An 8,377-nucleotide genomic window follows, 5' to 3' on the forward strand; every position below is an offset into this window, starting at 1 on the left:
CGCAGGAGCCAAGGCACCTATAGCTGATAATATTCCTCTAGCTGCAGGCTCCTCCCCTTCTGCATCCCAGCATGCTCCAGTTCAATCTAAAAAAATGACTGCCAGTTCTCATCACTGCCCGTCCGAATGAAGCTTCCTCCGACGTGAACTCATAGAACCTGTAAAATTTGGTAAAGGTGTGAACAGAGGACCAAGTGGCAGCCCTGCACAACTGCTCCGCTGTAGCCCCACGACGCACAGCCCAAGAGGAAGCTACTGACCTGGTGGTATGTGCATTAATCCTAGAAGGAACCGGTTTACCTACCTTGGTGTAAGCAAAGGCAATTACAGACCTAAGCCATCTGGCAATAGTCTGCTTAGAAGCAGGCCAACCTCTCTTATGCACATCATACAGAACCAACAACAGATCAGTTTTGCGGATGTCCTTTACCCTTTCAATGTAAATTCGCAAGGCGCAAACTACATCCAATTTTCTCAATTTGTCCCTATTTTAACCCCTTCTGGAGGGGAAAACCCCGGGAGCACAATCTCCTGGTTCAAATGAAAGGAGGAAACAACTTTTGGCAACAACTTAGGTATTGTTCGAAGCACAGCCCTATCTTCTTGAAAAATTAAATGCGGAGATTTACAAGACAACGCTCCTAACTCCGAAACACACCTAGCCGAAGCAATGGCTAACAAAATGTAAGTTTCCAAGACACATATTTAACAGTTCAAAAGGAGGGCTCTGAAGCACAGATAGTACCAAAGATAAATCCCACGGTGCCACCGGCTGCCTATAAGGCGGCTTTAGCCTGGTAACAACCTGTACAAAGGTCTGAACCTCAGGCAAAAAAGCTATCCTTTTCTGGAAAAAAATAGATAAAGCAGAAAGCTGTACCTTCAAAGATTGTAAACCCAGTCCCGATGAGAAACCATCCTGTAAAAACTCCAATAACCTGGATACTTTGAATCTGGAGGTGTGTACTTTTTGACGTTCACACCACCTGATGTAAATCTTCCACACTCTGTGATTATTTGCAGCTGAGACTGGCTTACGAGCCCTAAGCATAGTCTGAATCACCGCATCAGAGAGACCTTTCTTTTTCAATAAACTGGTCTCATAAGCCAGGCCGTCAAACTGAGCCAAGCAAGGTCTGGTGAAGAAATGGCCTTTGTCTTAGCAGATCCTGACGACCAGGAAGAGGCCACGACTCCACTGATAACCTCAGAATATCTGAGTACCATGACCTCTTGGGCCAGTTCGGTGCTATCAGAATGGTTTGCACCTGCTGTGACCTCACTCGCTTCAACAGCCTTGGTATCATTGGGATTGGAGGAAAGATATATACTAGGTGAAACTGCCACTGGACTGTCATGGCATCCACCGCCCAAGCGGTTGGGTCCCTGGTCCTGGAACAGAACTTCAGAACCTGACAGTTGTTCCTGGATGCCATTAAATCCACCTCTGGGAGCCCCTAGAGACTCACAAGTTCCTGGAATACCTCCGGATGCAAGGACCATTCCCCCTCCAGCAGATCCTCCCTGCTGAGGAAATCTGCCCCAGCTGCAACATCTCTATGTCTGTCCACCAAAGTAAAGACTCCTTTGTCTCCTGAGATAGAATCAAACTTTCCTGTTTTATGATCTTTGCGTTTTCTGACCAGCAAGATATAATGTTCCATTGCAAATTTCTGGAATGAAACCTGGCAAATTGAAGTGTCTGGAAAGTCGCCACCATCTTGCCCAAGAGTCTCACCCTCTGCCAAACTGTAGGCCTGTGAGCCTGCAGTAACAGTTCAGGACTAACTGACGGATGTCCTTTGCTTTGGATTCTGGTAGGAAACCCCTGTGTAAATGGGTGTCCAGTATTGACCCCAGAAAAAGTAATCTCTGAGATGGAATTAAATGGGATTTGGCCATGTTTAGGACCCATCCCATGTCCTGCAAAAACTGAGTTGCTATGGACAGGTTAAACCTTAAAAAGACAATGGACCGAACCCACTGGTCGGATGATGGAAGATCCCATCTGTCCCGATACTGTAGGAGGCGACCCCCCACTCTGAGACCAGAACGGGGAGCCTGTACCCCATCATGCGGAAGATTCATCCTCTCCTTTTGACACTTGCTTCTTACTGAAGGCCCCAAACCTGTATTTGGCAGCCTTACCTCTACCTGCCATGAATCTACCTCTTCCTGCTTGTCCTCTAATAGAAGCACCGCCACGAAAGGAGGAGCGAAAAGTAGGTTTAAATGCCCCAAACATAGAACCTGAGGCCTTAGAGGTGGTAGGCAAGAAGGTACCTTTACCCCCCGTGGCCTGTTTAATAATGGCTTCTAGTTCATAGCCAAAAAGCAATTCCCCTTTGAACTCTAGCGTTTCCAGAGCTTTCTTAGGTTCACTGTCAGCATCCCAGGCCTTTAGCCAAAGTGCTCGCCTCGCTGACACAGAAGTGACGGAAACCTTGGACGCATCTTGGCGCCTTCCTCCCCAGCCTCAGTGATGTATTCTGCAGCACACCTGAGCTTTTCTGCCAGAAAAAATGCCTCAGAATCAGGTCGCTTTGCTACACAAGCTGAGGCAATAATGGGGCGGAGTGTAAATCCCACTCCCTCAAAAACAGCTTTTAGGCATCCATCCACTTTTTTATCCACCGGATCCTTGAAAGTTGCACTACCCTGAACTGGTAAAGCTGTGGCCTTTGACAGTCTAGCCACCAATGGGACTTTCTCCCACATTTTTACATGTTCTTCTGGCATGGGATACATTTTTGCATATCTCTTGGTCATGGACAACTTTTTGTCAGGTACCTTCCAAGCCTCCCATAACAATGAGACCATACCAGGAAAGTAACAGCTTCTCTGCGCATTCTTTTAAATATGCACTGAGCCTGAACTTTATCTTTTTCTGACAAGTCTAAAGCCTGTCTAACAGCCAGGAGAAGATCCTCAATACCAGGGACAGATGCATCCGCCTCTTCCCTATGATCACCAGACAAATCATTTGCACAGACACCATCATCATCTGAATCAGCTAACAGAGGAGGTGTAACAGAAGGCCGTCTAGAGGAAGGACTATCAGGGGTTTTTGAAAACTTTTCCATAAGTGCATTCATTTTATGCACCCCCTGCACAGTGTCCTGAATGACCTGCAACAACATGGGATCCCCTTGCGCAGGAGCAATGGACCCCATAGAATATTGGGAGGAAGAACTGGGGCCAGGAGACCTGATTAAACTGTCCCTCTGCCTATTCAGTGCCTCAACCAAGGCATTCATAAACTTCCCCAAGGCCGCAGCCCACGCCCAGTTGCACAGACCCCTTGGCATGTGTTTTTCCAGGCACAGACTTACAAGCAGGGCAAGGTTCCCCTTGGTCCATCTGTTCACATGAATAATTAACCCAGCAAATACTGCAGTTTAAAGAAATGTCCTGCGCTCCACCCCACAGCAGCAGCATCATCACCCGTGTCAGTCATAATTAACCAATGGTGCAAAATGTCAGGCAAAGTACAAGGCAGTATAACCAGTAGTACTTATCTGTCTGCTTGCTGTCTCTGCGACTTCTCAGTCTCAGTGGGGGCAGCGCTTCCAGGCGACCTCAATTCTGTGTGCAGCAACAGGATATAGCCAGTGTTCAGCTCACACTGTGGAGAGAAAATGGCACCCGCACACAGGTGGGAAGGATCCTGCTTCAGCGTCGTGGGAAGCCTGGAATGGCGCCCTTTTCCCCCTTTAGCCGCTCCCACGATGTAGTCTCCTTGCCTCCTAGTGCCTCCCTTCTGCTGGGATCACTTGGAGTCGTCCGGCACCGCCGGACACCTGTGACAGTCCTCACTTCCCCAGAGGGATTTCAGACTGTAAGCCATTCCAAGATGGCAGTCGCCATCATGGGATGTCCTTCCCCCACTATCCCCTTCTGTAAGGAGCCGGTTCCGGAGCACTCCCAGGGCCCAGGCAAACCCTAGCAATGCTGGGGTTAAGTGCTGTGCAGTGGGTGCAGACAGACACCCCTGCACACAGAGCGCTGACAGGACCCGCTTCTGTCAGCCTCTGCTGCGCTCTAAGCATGCCGCGCTTCTGTCAGAAGCCGCACAACAGGCGGATGGTAAACATACCCAATTTGTTAATATACAGTGGATTTATAAATATCCAGGTATCTGGATGCCCTGATGGATGCAGGGCAGTGGGGAGGCAGCGCGGTGGGGTCCATTTGGGATCTGGGCAGTCCCTGGGGCTGATGGTAACTAGTAGTTCCCACTATGCGCATGTGTAATGAGTGCCATGCATATAAATGAGCCGCTCATTACATATGCACATATGTAATGAGCGGCTCATTTATATGCATGGCGTTCATTACATATGCGCATATGTAATGAGCGGCTCATTTATATGCACGGCACTCATTACACATGCGCATAGTAGGAACTACTGGGTATGGGTAAAAACCGGACCAGGACAAAACCCCCGGACCGCCGGTCCAGAAATCAAACGCTGCATTTTGGAGTTTGTAGCGTCCGGTCCGGGGTTTCCTGTCCGGGGGACTGCCTGTGGAGGAGGGGTAGAATAAAGTCTTTCTGTATGGTCCGGGCATGTAGCAAAAACCAGATGGTCCGGACCACACGGGGAGGCTGTAATCTCCCCTTACCCATGTCCCTGATGATAGCTATTACAGGGAACCCCCCGGACAAGAAACCCCCCGGACGGGACACCCTCCGGACCGGACCCTACAAGCTCCGGACAGCAGATTTTGATGTCCTGTCCGGCGGTCCGGAGTCTAGTCCGGGTCCGGTTTTTACATAGTCCCGGAACTACTAGTTACCATCAGCCCCAGGGACTGCCTGGATCCCAAATGGACCCCACCCCGCTGCCTCCCCACTGCCCTGCATCCATTAGCCACAGGGAGGGACCTAAATTGCTGTGCCCATGCCGGACCCCGCTGCCCGGATCCCCCACGCAGGTAAGTGCCAGGGGAGGGGGTGGGTGCAGGGCAGGTACCAGGGGAGGGAGGGGGGGGGGTCCAGGAAAGGTACCAGTGGAGGGGGAAGTAGTGTGGGATTTTAAATACCATTTAAGAGGCATTCCCACTGCCTTAAAAACGGTATTTAAACGTGTAGGACTCTGCTTTTTAAACGGGTTGAAATACCGGTTAACTTTAATGTGATGCCATGGGGTGGTTCTGCTGGGCTGGCCTGGGGGGCCCTGTGCCCTGGACCTGTCCCAGAGTAGTGTTAGGGACTTGTCCTATTGAGGTAACCTGGATGCGGTGGACAAGCCCATACTAATGGCCATTACTATGCTAATAACCTCAAATGCAATATAGCAAGATATTAAAAGGTCTAGCATATATATTTAGTGTGCACCTGCAAACTCCTCCTCCTGCTTGCTGCACTACAAGTCTCAGCAGGTAGCACCTCATATGTCCAGGGTGTGCAGTTTAGGGCCCCTCCCCCTATGTATTGTGTATTCATACACACTGGAAGGAACTAGAGACGCCTTCCTCCTTAACTAGCACCCCACCCACCTGTCCCAGATTGATTTTAAATAGGCTGGAGTCCCAGCATTCAAGACTGCACACCTCAGCTAGGCACTATGAGGGTAAGTCCTACTATACATATATGCTGAGTGTTAGTCTGTGGGACTGTGTTTGGGGCGCTGGGCTCTTTGGGCTGCTGTTGCTGGGCTGCTCCATGGCATCATATCGTATACTTTCAATCACCCCTTTAGTTTGTTTAATATATATGTAGCACCCTTCACATTTATTATTACTTCTTACCTAGGTAAGTCCTATCACATATAATTTCCCCTATCCCTTTTACTATCACTTTAATTTCACACTAATGTGATGCCATGGGGTGGTTCTGCTGGGCTGGCCTGGGGGGCCCTGTGCCCTGGACCTGTCCCAGAGTAGTGTTAGGGACTTGTCCTATTGAGGTAACCTGGATGCGGTGGACAAGCCCATACTAATGGCCATTACTATGCTAATAACCTCAAATGCAATATAGCAAGATATTAAAAGGTCTAGCATATATATTTAGTGTGCACCTGCAAACTCCTCCTCCTGCTTGCTGCACTACAAGTCTCAGCAGGTAGCACCTCATATGTCCAGGGTGTGCAATTTAGGGCTCCTCCCCCTATGTACTATATATTGTGTATTCATACACACTGGAAGGAACTAGAGACGCCTTCCTCCTTAACTAGCACCCCACCCACCTGTCCCAGATTGATTTTAAATAGGCTGGAGTCCCAGCATTCAAGACTGCACACCTCAGCTTGGCACTATGAGGGTAAGTCCTACTATACATATATGCTGAGTGTTAAGTCTGTGGGACTGTGTTTGGGGCGCTGGGCTCTTTGGGCTGCTGTTGCTGGGCTGCTCCATGGCATCATATCGTATACTTTCAATCACCCCTTTAGTTTGTTTAATATATATGTAGCACCCTTCACATTTATTATTACTTCTTACCTAGGTAAGTCCTATCACATATAATTTCCCCTATCCCTTTTACTATCACTTTAATTTCACACTAATGTGATGCCATGGGGTGGTTCTGCTGGGCTGGCCTGGGGGGCCCTGTGCCCTGGACCTGTCCCAGAGTAGTGTTAGGGACTTGTCCTATTGAGGTAACCTGGATGCGGTGGACAAGCCCATACTAATGGCCATTACTATGCTAATAACCTCAAATGCAATAAAGCAAGATATTAAAAGGTCTAGCATATATATTTAGTGTGCACCTGCAAACTCCTCCTCCTGCTTGCTGCACTACAATTCTCAGCAGGTAGCACCTCATATGTCCAGGGTGTGCAGTTTAGGGCCCCTCCCCCTATGTACTATATATTGTGTATTCATACACACTGGAAGGAACTAGAGACGCCTTCCTCCTTAACTAGCACCCCACCCACCTGTCCCAGATTGATTTTAAATAGGCTGGAGTCCCAGCATTCAAGACTGCACACCTCAGCTTGGCACTATGAGGATAAGTCCTACTATACATATATGCTGAGTGTTAGTTTGTGGGACTGTGTTTGGGGCGCTGGGCTCTTTGGGCTGCTGTTGCTGGGCTGCTCCATGGCATCATATCGTATACTTTCAATCACCCCTTTAGTTTGTTTAATATATATGTAGCACCCTTCACATTTATTATTACTTCTTACCTAGGTAAGTCCTATCACATATAATTTCCCCTATCCCTTTTACTATCACTTTAATTTCACACTAATGTGATGCCATGGGGTGGTTCTGCTGGGCTGGCCTGGGGGGCCCTGTGCCCTGGACCTGTCCCAGAGTAGTGTTAGGGACTTGTCCTATTGAGGTAACCTGGATGCGGTGGACAAGCCCATACTAATGGCCATTACTATGCTAATAACCTCAAATGCAATATAGCAAGATATTAAAAGGTCTAGCATATATATTTAGTGTGCACCTGCAAACTCCTCCTCCTGCTTGCTGCACTACAAGTCTCAGCAGGTAGCACCTCATATGTCCAGGGTGTGCAGTTTAGGGCCCCTCCCCCTATGTATTGTGTATTCATACACACTGGAAGGAACTAGAGACGCCTTCCTCCTTAACTAGCACCCCACCCACCTGTCCCAGATTGATTTTAAATAGGCTGGAGTCCCAGCAGTCAAGACTGCACACCTCAGCTAGGCACTATGAGGGTAAGTCCTACTATACATATATGCTGAGTGTTAGTCTGTGGGACTGTGTTTGGGGCGCTGGGCTCTTTGGGCTGCTGTTGCTGGGCTGCTCCATGGCATCATATCGTATACTTTCAATCACCCCTTTAGTTTGTTTAATATATATGTTGCACCCTTCACATTTATTATTACTTCTTACCTAGGTAAGTCCTATCACATATAATTTCCCCTATCCCTTTTACTATCACTTTAATTTCACACTAATGTGATGCCATGGGGTGGTTCTGCTGGGCTGGCCTGGGGGGCCCTGTGCCCTGGACCTGTCCCAGAGTAGTGTTAGGGACTTGTCCTATTGAGGTAACCTGGATGCAGTGGACAAGCCCATACTAATGGCCATTACTATGCTAATAACCTCAAATGCAATATAGCAAGATATTAAAAGGTCTAGCATATATATTTAGTGTGCACCTGCAAACTCCTCCTCCTGCTTGCTGCACTACAAGTCTCAGCAGGTAGCACCTCATATGTCCAGGGTGTGCAGTTTAGGGCTCCTCCCCCTATGTACTATATATTGTGTATTCATACACACTGGAAGGAACTAGAGACGCCTTCCTCCTTAACTAGCACCCCACCCACCTGTCCCAGATTGATTTTAAATAGGCTGGAGTCCCAGCATTCAAGACTGCACACCTCAGCTTGGCACTATGAGGATAAGTCCTACTATACATATATGCTGAGTGTTAGTCTGTGGGACTGTGTTT

This window comes from Crinia signifera, chromosome 4 (genome assembly GCF_055691185.1).
Source record: "Crinia signifera chromosome 4, ASM5569118v1, whole genome shotgun sequence".
NCBI classification, from domain to species: domain Eukaryota; kingdom Metazoa; phylum Chordata; class Amphibia; order Anura; family Myobatrachidae; genus Crinia; species Crinia signifera.